Here is a 12,927-nt window from a genome sequence, read left to right on the forward strand (position 1 = left end):
GTTAGCAAGCTGGAGACCCCAGAAAGCCAGTGGTGTAAGTTCCAGTCGGAAAGCCAGGAGGCTGAAGACCCAGAAAGAGCCAGTGTTTCAGTCTGAGTCTGAAAGCAAAAAAAGACCAATGTCCTAGCTTAAATAGGCAGAAGGAGTTCCCTCTTAACTCAACTTTTTTTTTTTTCACTCAGCCTTTTTGATTGAAGGTCCACATTAGCGACAGCAATATGCTTTATTTAGTCAACACATTCAGTGTTAATCTCATGCAGAAATACCCTCACAGACACACCAAAGTAACATCTGGCACACTTGTGACCCAGCCAAATCGACCCATAAAATTAACCATCCCAGCTATTCTGTGAGTAATCTCCTATCTCATAGCACATTCTAAACACCAGAAGGAATTCCTGTAGTACAACACCACTAAGACCTGTGACAAAAAGTAAGACAAGCTGGGTAATATATCATAGGATCTGGGAATGGCATTACATTGAGACCTTCACATTTTTTTTTTTATACCATTAAAGAAAGTCTTCTCTGTTTCCCAAAGTAAAGCAGATACACTACCATTTAGATACTACAGTTTTTAGGTATATTAATCAATGGTCTTCTTTGAAAGTCTAGAAATGGCATCAAGCAAACCTTAACTCCTTAAAACTTGATGCCATCAATGATCTAATTTCTTTGATTTTCAGATTTCTTTTGTGTTCAAAATTTGTCATAGAATTTTATATTCCCAAAACAACCGATTCTCACGTGATTAGATAGGAAACCACCTCGTACTTAACAGGTAAGTCTCATCAATTCTGTGTCCTTTTCTTCTGACTTTGGTGAAGAGAAAACATCTGGTTACCATTCTCTATATAATAACATTATGTATTTGAAGTTTGTAATTAAGCTTCCCCTGAAGACTTAATAACTATGATTCTTGAAACTCCCTTTCTAAACTCCCAAACCTTTAATCAGTTACTTCATGATGGATTTTTGCCAAGTTCTCTTCATTTTTTTCACGAGTCTTAAAATTGTTGAGATTCAAATTGGACACATCCCATAATTTATTATTAAAACATCTCTATCATCATATCACTGCATCTTGTGAGCACTGGTCTGGGAGTCAGGTGTCCAGCTTATTAGCTGTTTTGAATTGCCTAAGTCATTCAACTTATCTGCATCCCAGTGTACTTATATATAGATAGTAGGAGCTAGACTAGAAGATTTTTATTGCCTATATCATTTATGCTATGATTTTATGACTTAGTCCAGTGAAACAATAATTTTTAATGGATATCTTTGTACAGCTAACTTTTGTTGCATTCTCTTTTGCAGATATTTTTTTTTCTTCACAAAGCAAAGTATCCTTCATTTGTCCCCAGTGAACTTCGTTACATTTATGTTTTCAGCCTGTCAAAGTCATTCGGAATTCTAAGCTTCTACAAGGTAAGGGATTCATCTAAAATATCAGTCCTTCAATGCCATGATGCAGTATCCAGGGGAAAATAACTCAGAATATTATAGTGAATCAGTTTCAGGAATTTATATAAGATAAACTAATTTGTTTACACCTCGTCTCATAAAAGAAAAGGTTAACACGATAAAGAATAGGTCAAAAGATGAGAGTAGCCAATCTTTCCTGCTCCCCCTCCATTTTCTCCTCTTGCACTAATATTTATTTAACACTCCCAGTTACTGTGCTCGGTGCTCTGCCAAGAAAGCATAACAGATGTATTTCTTGTCCTTGCAGAACTCAGATCCAAAAATAGGTATCACTGAAGTGAGAAAAGGGTAAAAAATAGACTTAGAATATGCAGAGAATAAGTGACTCTTTCAAAGTATATGTACTTTTCCCAAAATGTGCTGTTTGGAATCTGGTAGTATAAGGTTTATCATCATCAAGTCTGAACTTAGAAATTGGGCAACGGCTTCCACCTTGCTCACCTTCATACAACTTTTAAGAAGGTTCTTGTCTGGAAATAGATATTGTCTTTATTCTTTTACAACTTCTGTTTTTCCACACCTACTCCTCCCCCTTCCTTCCCTGCTCCTTATTCTCTCCTCTCCCTATGCTGTCCCCACCACACACGCGCGCGCGCGCACACACACACACACACATGCACACGCACACGGTATCTCCTCCGGTTTAGGTACTCGTATAGAGTGAGCCCCACGATCTCGTTGGAACCTGGGTTCCCAAAATTAGTCTCAACTTTTTTCTTATAATTACTCTCAAATTCTTTCTTCTTGAGAAAGAATTCAAAGGCTTCTTGAGAAATAATAATAACGATAAATCAAGCAGAGCTTCTTTCCATAAAGAGGCTTAGAATCTCTAATATAGGGACTATAAATAATTCTTGCTGGAGTGAGGTGTGCATATTCTTAAACTTGTGACCTCACAGTTGGAGAAGGTCATAAGAACTATAAAGGAAGAGTTGGAAATTTTCTGGGAGAACTGAAATGGGGAGAGATAAGTTTTAAAATATTCTAGCAATATTTGAGAACATGCAGAGTGTTTTAAGGATTAAATATAATAGAAGGAAGGACTAGTAGAATAAGCAGTCTGGGCATATCCTTATATTCTAATTTGTATCTGTGGATGAGGGTTGTACAGTAAAGAAGAGAGACAGCTACAGAAGAATTTTAATGAGTGGTTTGATAGTTGAAGTGATGAGTCACTAATGCACTCTTGATAAAACACATATACACCCACAACCTTCGTTCCTTTGTAAAATGTGGCTAATAGTGCTTCCCTACTGAGGGAATGTCAAAAATAACAATAAAAATCATTGAAATTTTACCAATAAAAAAATCCCTTAAATAATAACTTTTTTCCAGAATTTTTCAAAGCTTTATTCAACTTTTCTACAAACTTATTTTCACATGCCATTTTTTATTCTAGTAGAATACAGCTATCCTGTTGGGAAATCTAATTTTTTCCTTCGTCAACTGAAACATGTAATTTAAGTCTACTAGAGCAAGACTAGTAATGAGAGTGACTGTAATAAAAACATGATGGGACTTCCCTGGTGGCGCAGTGGTTAAGAATCCATCTGCCAATGCAGGGGACACAGGTTCGATCCCTGGTCTGGGAAGATCCCACATGCTACGGAGCAACTAAGCCCGTGAGCCACAACTACTGAGCCTGCACTCTAGAGCCAGCGAGCCACAACTACTGAAGCCCGCATGCCTAGAGCCTGTGCTCTGCAACAAGAGAAGCCACCGCGATGAGAAGCCCGCACGCCGCAACGAAGAGTAGCCCCCCTGTTCTCCGCAACTAGAGAAAAGCCTGCGTGCAGCAACAAAGACCCAACATAGCCAAAAAAATTAAAAGTTAAAAAAAAACAAAAACATGATAATAGGGAGATGCTGAATCAGCTGAGCAACAATATTTAATATAAACCAAATCATTTAAAATTCCTTTTACAGAAGCAGATGCATTTAAATTACCATTTAGGTGCTCTTACACATTACTGTTTATAGGGTATGGTTTACGTTCACTGTTCATTTATTTACAGCTCAGTTGGTAAGTGTGTTAATGAACAAGGTAGAGTTTGAGCCCTTGAAGACATGCTAATACTTTCAGACAAGGAAAAAGTGTCTTCTGATTTTATATTGATTCTGGTAACAATGTTAGAGTCTATAAAAGTTTAGAGCTAAATGCTTGATGGGATTTGTATATTCAGTAGAAATAAAATTCAGTGCAGTTGTGTTCACAGGCTTTTTGGTTTTTGCTTGGAGTTTAAAAGATGCTTCTAGGGCTTCCCTGGTGGCGCAGTGGTTGAGAGTCCGCCTGCCGATGCAGGAGACACGGGTTCGTGCCCCGGCCCCGGGAAGATCCCACATGCCGTGCAGCGGCTAAGCCCGTGAGCCATGGCCGCTGAGCCTGCGCATCCAGAGCCTGTGCTCCGCAATGGGAGAGGCCACAACAGTGAGAGGCCCGCGTACCGGAAAAAAAAAAAAAAAAAAAAAGCTTCTCTAAGAGGTGAATGTTTTATTGATTAGCCAACCCAACAATTTTTTACTATGTATAAATAATTGCTAGGTGTTTCAGCAAATTCTAGTTGTAAAAGTGACTGGAGTCAACATTATCTGGTAAATTACTATAATTCCTTACCAAACATTTTTCATATTTCAGTTGTTTTTTTTCCTCCACTAAGTACTAAACAAAGTAACTGTGCAGTTAGAAATCATTTTGTCATGCCTGAACATTACTATTTCACAGAGCAGTCATTTTTGGATACATAAGCTGTCAGTAAAACAATTTCATTTACCTTTTAATTGGTGCATAAACCTCTTTAAGACCATCATTAATAAACCTCCTTTAATGATTAGCCAGGAAATGTCTTCATATAATTAGCACTTTTCTTACACCAAGCAGAAAAATTTTGTCCTAGAGGAGTAGAGGGTGGGAGAACTTTGAGGACATCCACCAAAAGACAGATCTAGGCCAGATAGTCCCAATGGTCACAGAGGATGAATATCTGGAACCATTTAACAAACCCCCCACGGGGAGACGGGAATGCTCTTTAGTATCGTCATCGTTTTGTAAACCTCGGAGGTGGATTTCAAACATTCTTCTTTCCTGTGTGTAAATGTGGAACATCTGTGGGAGCAAATGCCTGTGCAGGCTGTGCAAACAAAAATAGAAAGAGTTCCATTTTGAAATCTCTTTCCAGAGTATAGTTGGGGATGAGAAATAAAAGACCAGATTCTTGTTATGACATTTAAAGTTGGTATTTACAGAGGACAATCAGGTTTGCCCATTGTTTCAGGATGGCGATCTTAATTCATAATTTTCTTAATGTCCCCAAGCATAGGATTCACCCGTGCAGATAGAGACAGGTTGATGTAATGCTTTTGGCAGAGACAGATTATGTTACTGTGTTCATTTCAAAGTCTCCATGATGGTTACAGATCAGAAAGTAATTTGAAAAGGATGAATTCTATTCCCCCTTGCTTTCTGCTAAAGTAGTTAAGGTTGCTATTCCAGATTACTTTTTAAAACTCACATGTTGACTTTATTCGAGTAATAATTAAAATATTTTAGTTAGATTTAGCTCATAACAATCTTTTCTGGCTATCACAATCTTAGACTAACTTCCCTAATCATACCAAGTTAACTTAGACTACATGATTGAAAACAATGGAGAGAAGTAGCAACTATAGCACTTTAAATCATTTGGGTTTTTTCCCCCTCTCAGGTGTTTATCGTATTTTTCAATGGACCAATGAACACATCACACTTTGAGGTTAGAAATTTTATACATTATGGTCCACATAAGAATCAGAAATAAGCAAATAGTCTATTTGTCTTTGTGGTTGAAGACAGAACATATTTTAAAATTATATTTAAAATATAATTATAAATATATATTTATAAACCTATTTATAAATTATATTTTTTAATTTCTCTGTAATTGCCAGTTTTGCTTGTCTTATAAGAAAGTCCACCCTGATTCTATTCACTATATAGTGTGAAATAAATTTCCTAATTTGGGACATTTTACAGACAATTATTAGGGGCTTCTTTTATTCCTGTCAGAGAAGTTATTTTAAAACCACTTTAGGAAAAACATGCCATATGCTAAAAAGTGCATGTTGTGAATCTTATTTAGTATATTCTATTTGGAAACATACTAAATTATATATTTACAAACTTTTGTGTCTCAAGGAAAGGAGGTATACTATGTCTCAGTTTAATTTAAATGTTACTTACTATAAAGCAGGTTTTCTTCCATTGAAGAAAACCCTTACGGTTATTGGCAAGAAACTACAACTGATTTGTAAAGAGTAGGGCAGAAACTTTTTTTGAGATTAGACACCAATATTTTAAGCTATGATGAAAGAATCACTTACCGCTATTGATATACTAATGATAAGGTGAGACTATACAAAGTGAAAAGCCTGAGATTGTTTTGAAAATTTTACTGGGTCTGTTCAATTGGAAAGCTGCTGATAATAGATTATATAAATTATTCTAGAACTTCCAAGAAAATGAGATTAGTATTGTGTCACCCCAAAATGTCCTGTTAATTCCACATTAAAAAAGTAACTTTCCATATGATATATGGAAAATTCAAAATAGTATTCACTACATTCATTGAAATGCATTGACTAATTTTGCTGAATGGAGAGAGGATTGTAAAACCCTGGGTGATTTTTTTCTGCATGTTTTTATTGTCCTTAATTTTATAATAGTTCCCTTCATCTCTGCTTTCTGCAATTTGAGAATGTGGGGGAAATTGTTGCTATAAAGTTTATACGTTTCATTGTGTTTTATTGGTGCAGAGCCTAACTCATCAAAAGTGTATCATGTGGGTCTGATTAGCTACCTTGCAAACGTCTTTTGGAATGCATACCCCATACTCTGTGTGCAACTGAGTAAGAACATGAATGAATATAGGGAAAACTGCGGTGGTATCTTTGACTATGCTTACAGAATTCCAGGATTGAAATGGAAACATGTTTTCTTAATTACCATTTATTTTAGCTTCATGTCAGCTTCTCACTGGATTCCTTTTTTTTTTTTTTTTTTTTTACAAATAACAGTCATGCACATAAAAACTTTAAAAATACAATTAGATGTTATGGAGGATATGAAACAAAGTAAGCTAGGAATTCTATTCTTGAGAAGCTAATGGTTTAATGTAAGAGATAAGACATGTAAATAACCATAAAACAGAGGGATGATAGGTGAAATGAAAGGAATCGCTGGGATAATTTAGTGAAGAGGAAAATGACTTCAGAGAAGGCCTGGTGAGGAATACAGCCGATGAGTTAGGGAAATGAGTCTGGTAGAAATAATCAGAAGGTGAGAAAAGCAGGGAAGTTCATCGTGCATAAAATTACTAATAATGAGGGAGTGATCAAAATGTAAAATTACTGGGATTGGGGAACTGCTGCTGCTGCTGGAACAGGACAGGGGAGACCTGGGGGCTGTGATTCTGTTCATTTTCATCTCTTCCACATTCTCCTTTTCATATTTCAATAGCCAACTCTGTGAATATTGTGAATATTGAGGGCAGCTAAGGGACTCCTTGCAATTTATTTTCTCCTTTTGCTATTCCATTTTTAATGAACAGAATAACGCAGAGGGGAGACTCACTTCCTAACAATGTTCATTTCACACATAAACAAATTCCAAGGCAACATCTGAAGCTGAGTCCTCGATTTAGAGCATTGGAGGGCTGTGCAGATGACTGCAGGAAAGCAGTTGTTCAAATGAGGCACAGCGGGGCCAAGCTAACACCAGGAGAACTTCGGGTCATTAGGGATTCCCATGCCATTTGCTGCCAAAGGATTAATGTTGACCTCAAGTGCTGGGTAGATGCCAACAAGGATAATTGCTTGTGGAACAATTAACTTGGATAAGTTGAAAACTGCTCTTTGCCTGTATATTAAACAATCTGGAAGCTCTCATTTTTTCTTTGTTTTTGTTGTTGTTTCTGAGCAGCCTGATTACAGATAGCGGCTATATTTTTTATATTCACTTGATGGACACTGGGTAAGTAGAAAAGGTTTAGACAAGTGAGTTAAACTGTGGGTGGACTATTTGAAACGTGTAGGTATTGGGGTGAACTGCATTCCTGAGCCTTTTAAGGCAGTCATTAACAAGCACATTGTGGCCACCACAGATGAAATTCATCTCATTAATTTTAATTGGGGAAAGCCATCCTTACTTCCTTTCCCTAAAGCCCACACTTCATTTTATGGCTTAATTATGTTATTAATGCACCTCACCAAAAGAAGCGGTTCATCTCTTCCTGATGTCCTATTAAGCGTCTTGCAACAGTTCGTCTGAAACTTCCCCACTGTTTCCGAGCCCTCCTTTCTCCACACTCCCTCATTCTCAACAAGTGAGCTCACTCATATTTTACAGAGGAGCTAAAAGTCACTTAGCATAAACTCCCTCACCTGTTCTCTTCTAGGGCTTGATTTCTATACCTATCCTGTCACTTTCCTTCATTGAGTCTCAGAGAAAGAGGTCTTTGCTTTCCTTTCACTGGTCTGGGCTCCTTGCTTCTCAAAGTGTGTGCTGAAGAGCAGAAGCGTCAGCATCACCTGGGAGCTTGTTCAAAATGCAGACTTTTGGGACCCATGTTGGACCAAAGAATCAAAATCTGGATACCTAGGTGATTTGCACACACATTCACATTTGGTTTTAGGTCCTAGTCAGTCCTACATCCCCCAGGACTATTTTCCTTCATTTACTTCCATTGTAATACATCATTATAATATATCTTCCTTTCTCTTCACTTTTTAAATGCTTTTCTTCTCCCTGTCTTGTCAAGTCCTTCTGTTTCCACCTCTTCTCACTCAAATTACACTTTGCAAGATTCTTAGCTCGTTCTTATCCATTGTCTTGGTTCTTACCCCAATGTCTCATCCTCCTTTCTCTAGACTTAGTCTTCAGGACTTTAATTTTTGTAGAATTTGGCATTGCTCGGCAATTTCTTGAAACTTTCTCCTCTGGCTCCTATGACACTAGGCTTTCTCCCAGGCTCTAGGGCATGGTGTTGGCTTTTTTTTCTTCCCTGTTGCCAGCTGTGGTCAAGGGACTGGCATGGGAGGATGCTTGGCTGTAAAAGTGATATATTTTAGAATTGGGACGCTATTATTGCAGCATTCAAGGGTAAATAAAAGTGAAATCCAGAACTTGAAAACGTATTTGTTCAAAATAAAAGGGATGAAGGAGACTTATGGGAAAGTTCTGGGACTAAAAGTGCTACAGTCCCCATTAGATTTTTCCAGATGCCATCTTCTAAGGGAGGCAAAAAATGAGCTGAACAGCCTTTAGACTTCTTTTTATCATGATGTGGAGATTTTGGTATCTTAATTTTTTCTTTGATGGGAAGTCTTTGGCTGAGTTCTCCCTCCTCCCCCAAATTGGTGGAAATAAATTTAGGAATCAGAAAAAATTTCATTAATACAGGAATTTAGAAAGAAAAAATTGATCCAGAATTCTACCCTCTAGAGATAACTACAGTTAACATTTTGGGGTTCATCTTTCTAAATTTTCATTCATACATAGAGATAGATAATGTGTGTGCATGTGTGTATATACATATATATATGTATATACACGTACATGTATATGTATAAACTTCAACTTTTTAAATTATTTTGTCTACAAAAAAGATGAAAGCTACTCCTTTCAGTTACTTATATAGTATGGCTCAAGTTTCTATGTAAAAGTATATATATCTACATCTTTTTAATTGCTCAATATTATTCTGGCAAGTGGCTATGGCATAAATTATTTGAATAATTGCTTATCCTTTGCAATGTTTTGCTCTTTTAAGCAATGTTAAAATGAGCATTAATGTGTTGGTATCTTTATTCATTTATCATACTGTTTAATATAAATTCCCCAAAGTGGAATTTTTATGTCAAGGGCTATGTATTTTTCTTTCTTTCTTTCTTTCTTTTTAACATCTTTATTGGAGTATAATTGCTTTACAATGGTGTGTTAGTTTCTGCTGTATAACATACTGAATCAGCTATATATATATATATGTCCCCATATCTCCTTCCTCTTGCATCTCCCTCCCACCCGCCCTATCCCACCCCTCTAGATGGACACAAAGCACTGAGCTGATCTCCCTGTGCTATGCGGCTGCTTCCCACTAGCTATCTATTTTACATGGTAGTGCACGTACGTCCATGCCACTCTCTCACTTCGTCCCAGCTTACTCTTCCCCCTCCCCATGTCCTCAAGTCCATTCTCTAAGTCTGCATCTTTATTCCTGTCCTGTCCCTAGGTTCTTCAGAACCTTTTTTTTTTTTTTAGATTCCATATATATATGTGTTAGCATACAGTATTTGTTTTTACCTTTCTGACTTACTTCACTCTGTATGACAAACTCTAGGTCCATCCACCTCACTACAAATAACTCAATTTCGTTTCTTTTTATGGCTGAGTAATATTCCATTGTATATATGTGCCACAGCTTCTTTATCCATTCATCTGTTGATGGACACCTAGGTTGCTTCCATGTCCTGGCTATTGTAAATAGAGCTGCAATGAACATTGTGGTACATGACTCTTTTTGAATTATGCTTTTCTCAGGGTATATGCCCAGTAGTGGGAGTGCTGGGTCGTATGGTAATTCTACTTTTAGTTTTTTAAGGAACCTCCATAATGTTCTCCATAGTGGCTGTATCAATTTACATTTCCACCAACAGTGTAGGAGGGTTCCCTTTTCTCCACATCCTCTCCGGCATTTATTGTTTATAGATTTTTTGATGATGGCCATTATGACTGGTATGAGGTGACACCTCATTGTAGTTTTGATTTGCATTTCTCTAATGATTAGTGATGTTGAGCATCCTGTCATGTGTTTGTTGTCAGTCTGTATATCTTCTTTGGAGAAATGTCTATTTAGGTCTTCTGCCCATTTTTGGATTGGGTTGTTTGTTTTTCTGTTATTGAGCTTCATGAGCTGCTTGTATATTTTGGAGATTAATCCTTTGTCAGTTGCTTCATTTGCAAATATTTTCTCCCATTCTGAGGGTTGTCTTTTCATCTTGTTTATGGTTTCCTTTGCTGTGCAAAAGCTTTTAAGTTTCATTAGGTCCCATTTGTTTATTTTTGTTTTTATTTCCATTTCTCTAGGAGGTGGGTCAAAAAGGATCTTGCTGTGATTTATGTCATAGTGTTCTGCCTATGTTTTCCTCTAAGAGTTTTATAGTGTCTGGCCTTACATTTAGGTCTTTAATCCATTTTGAGTTTATTTTTGTGTATGGTGTTAGGGAGTGTTCTAATTTCATTCTTTTATATGTAGCTGTCCAGTTTTCCCAGCACCACTTATTGAAGAGGCTGTCTTTTTTCCGTTATATATTCTTATATATAAGGTGACCATATATATAAGGTGACCATATGTGTGTGGGTTTATCTCTGGGCTTTCTAACCTGTTCCATTGATCTATATTTCTGTTTTTGTGCCAGTACCATACTGTCTTGATTACTGTAGCTTTGTAGTATAGTGTGAAGTCAGGGAGCCTGATTCCTCCAGCTCCGTTTTTCTTTCTCAAGATTGCTTTGGCTATTCGGGGTCTTTTGTGTTTCCATACAAATTGTGAAAATTTTTGTTCTAGTTCTGTGAAAAATGCCATTGGTAGTTTGACAGGGATTGCACTGAATCTGTAGATTGCTTTGGGTAGTATAGTCATTTTCACAACGTTGATTCTTCCAATCCAAGAACATGGTATATCTCTCCATCTGTTTCTATCTATGTATTTTCAACTGTAGATGTATATTGCCAAATTGCCCACTAACTTAAAGTGTATATGAGTGTTATTTCTCCTGATATTTACCATTATTTGCAGGGCCAGGATTAAGGTCATTTAAATTCAGGGATGGATCCTGCCTTTAAAATTTTGATATCTTGTTCATCATGGAAATTTTGGAATATTTTTCATCAAAATATTATTTATTTTGATTGCCAAGTTTTTTGTGCCTAAAACAAGTAACTTATCTCACCATAGTCCCGGCCCTGAATATTGGGTCTGACATTAAAAGAAAAAATAACAGTATGATTGGTATAAAGTGATTGTTAGTTGTTACTTTTACACTTTTAACATTTCTAATGAGGGTGAGCAATTTTTCACATTTAATGATAATTTGTGTTTCTTCCTCTAGATCACTTGTTTGTGCTCTTTGACAACTTTTCTATGGGATACTATCTTTTTGAATAAATTTATTTACTCATTTATTTTTGGCTGTGCTGGGTCTTCATTGCTGTGCATGGGCTTTCTCTAGTTGTGGTGAGCAGGGGCTGCTCATTGTGGTGGCTTCTCTTGTTGCCAAGCACGGGCTCTAGGCATGCAGGCTTCAGTAGTTGTGGCATGTGGGCTCAGTAGTTGTGGCTCGCGGGTTAGTTGCTCCATGACATATGGGAATCTTCCCGGACCAGGGATCGAACCCGTGTGCCCTGCATTAGCAGGCAGATTCTCAACCACTGCGCCACCAGGGAAGCCCGGGATACTGTCTTTTGCATTTTGATTTGTTAAAAACTCTTTCTGTTTATCATGTACATTGTAATAATTACCCCAGTTTTTTTTCAGTATTTTGGGGCATGATTTTTTTTCTACATAGAAGTTTGAAAAAAACTGTAGTTATGATGTGACTGCAGAGACTGTTTAAAATGGAAAACTAATCTTTTAGTCTTCCTCCCTTTCTCCAAATGTTTTTTCCTAACAGAATTTGAAGACCAAATCTTCCTTGCCCTTGAGGAAACGTTAACTGTTTTTGCAATTATTAATAATTTGAGTAATTTGAAATGCACCATCAAAGTCCATTACAGCAAAAAAAGAGGGAGCACAGGTGGGAGAGGAGAAGCAGAGTGGAGACAGGAGTTAGAGTGAGGTTTTCCCCACCACTATAAAGAACTTTTAAAAAGAGATAGGACTTCCAGTTTCAGAGATGCTTCTGGCAAGGCTCTGGAGAGGTGGCAGGATCCCAGAGAAGAAGGTTGCATCACACATCAAGGCAGAGGTGGCTAGTTCCCTAATTCCCCGTGTGACACAGAAACTACCTGACTTCAAGGACCAACCATGGACTTGGACATTGAGAATGGTAGCATGAGAAATTCCCTGGAAATTAAAAGCACTGACATTTGCATCCTGTCATCCCTTCCCACTCCACCCCCAACTGGCCTAATTTTCTCGCTACCACATAAGCCTCTCTGATTTCATGCAACTTGAGGAAGAGAAGATGGCATCAACTAAAACAAGCCTGGAATTTCCTGACAATCTGTTAGAAGACTGAATGTAGAGAAAACAAAGTCTTATTGGCTGTATACTCAAGTTTGGAGTCTGAGATGCATACTTGCTAAATGACTAGATTTTAAAATATTTTCTTAGATATATTTTTGATTTTGATATAATGCTAAGAATAGGCTTTCCCAGTCAAGGATGTTTTTTTATTGTCCTATAAATTTTT

The sequence above is a fragment of the Orcinus orca genome, chromosome 7, assembly GCF_937001465.1.
Source record: "Orcinus orca chromosome 7, mOrcOrc1.1, whole genome shotgun sequence".
In the NCBI taxonomy this organism is placed as follows: domain Eukaryota; kingdom Metazoa; phylum Chordata; class Mammalia; order Artiodactyla; family Delphinidae; genus Orcinus; species Orcinus orca.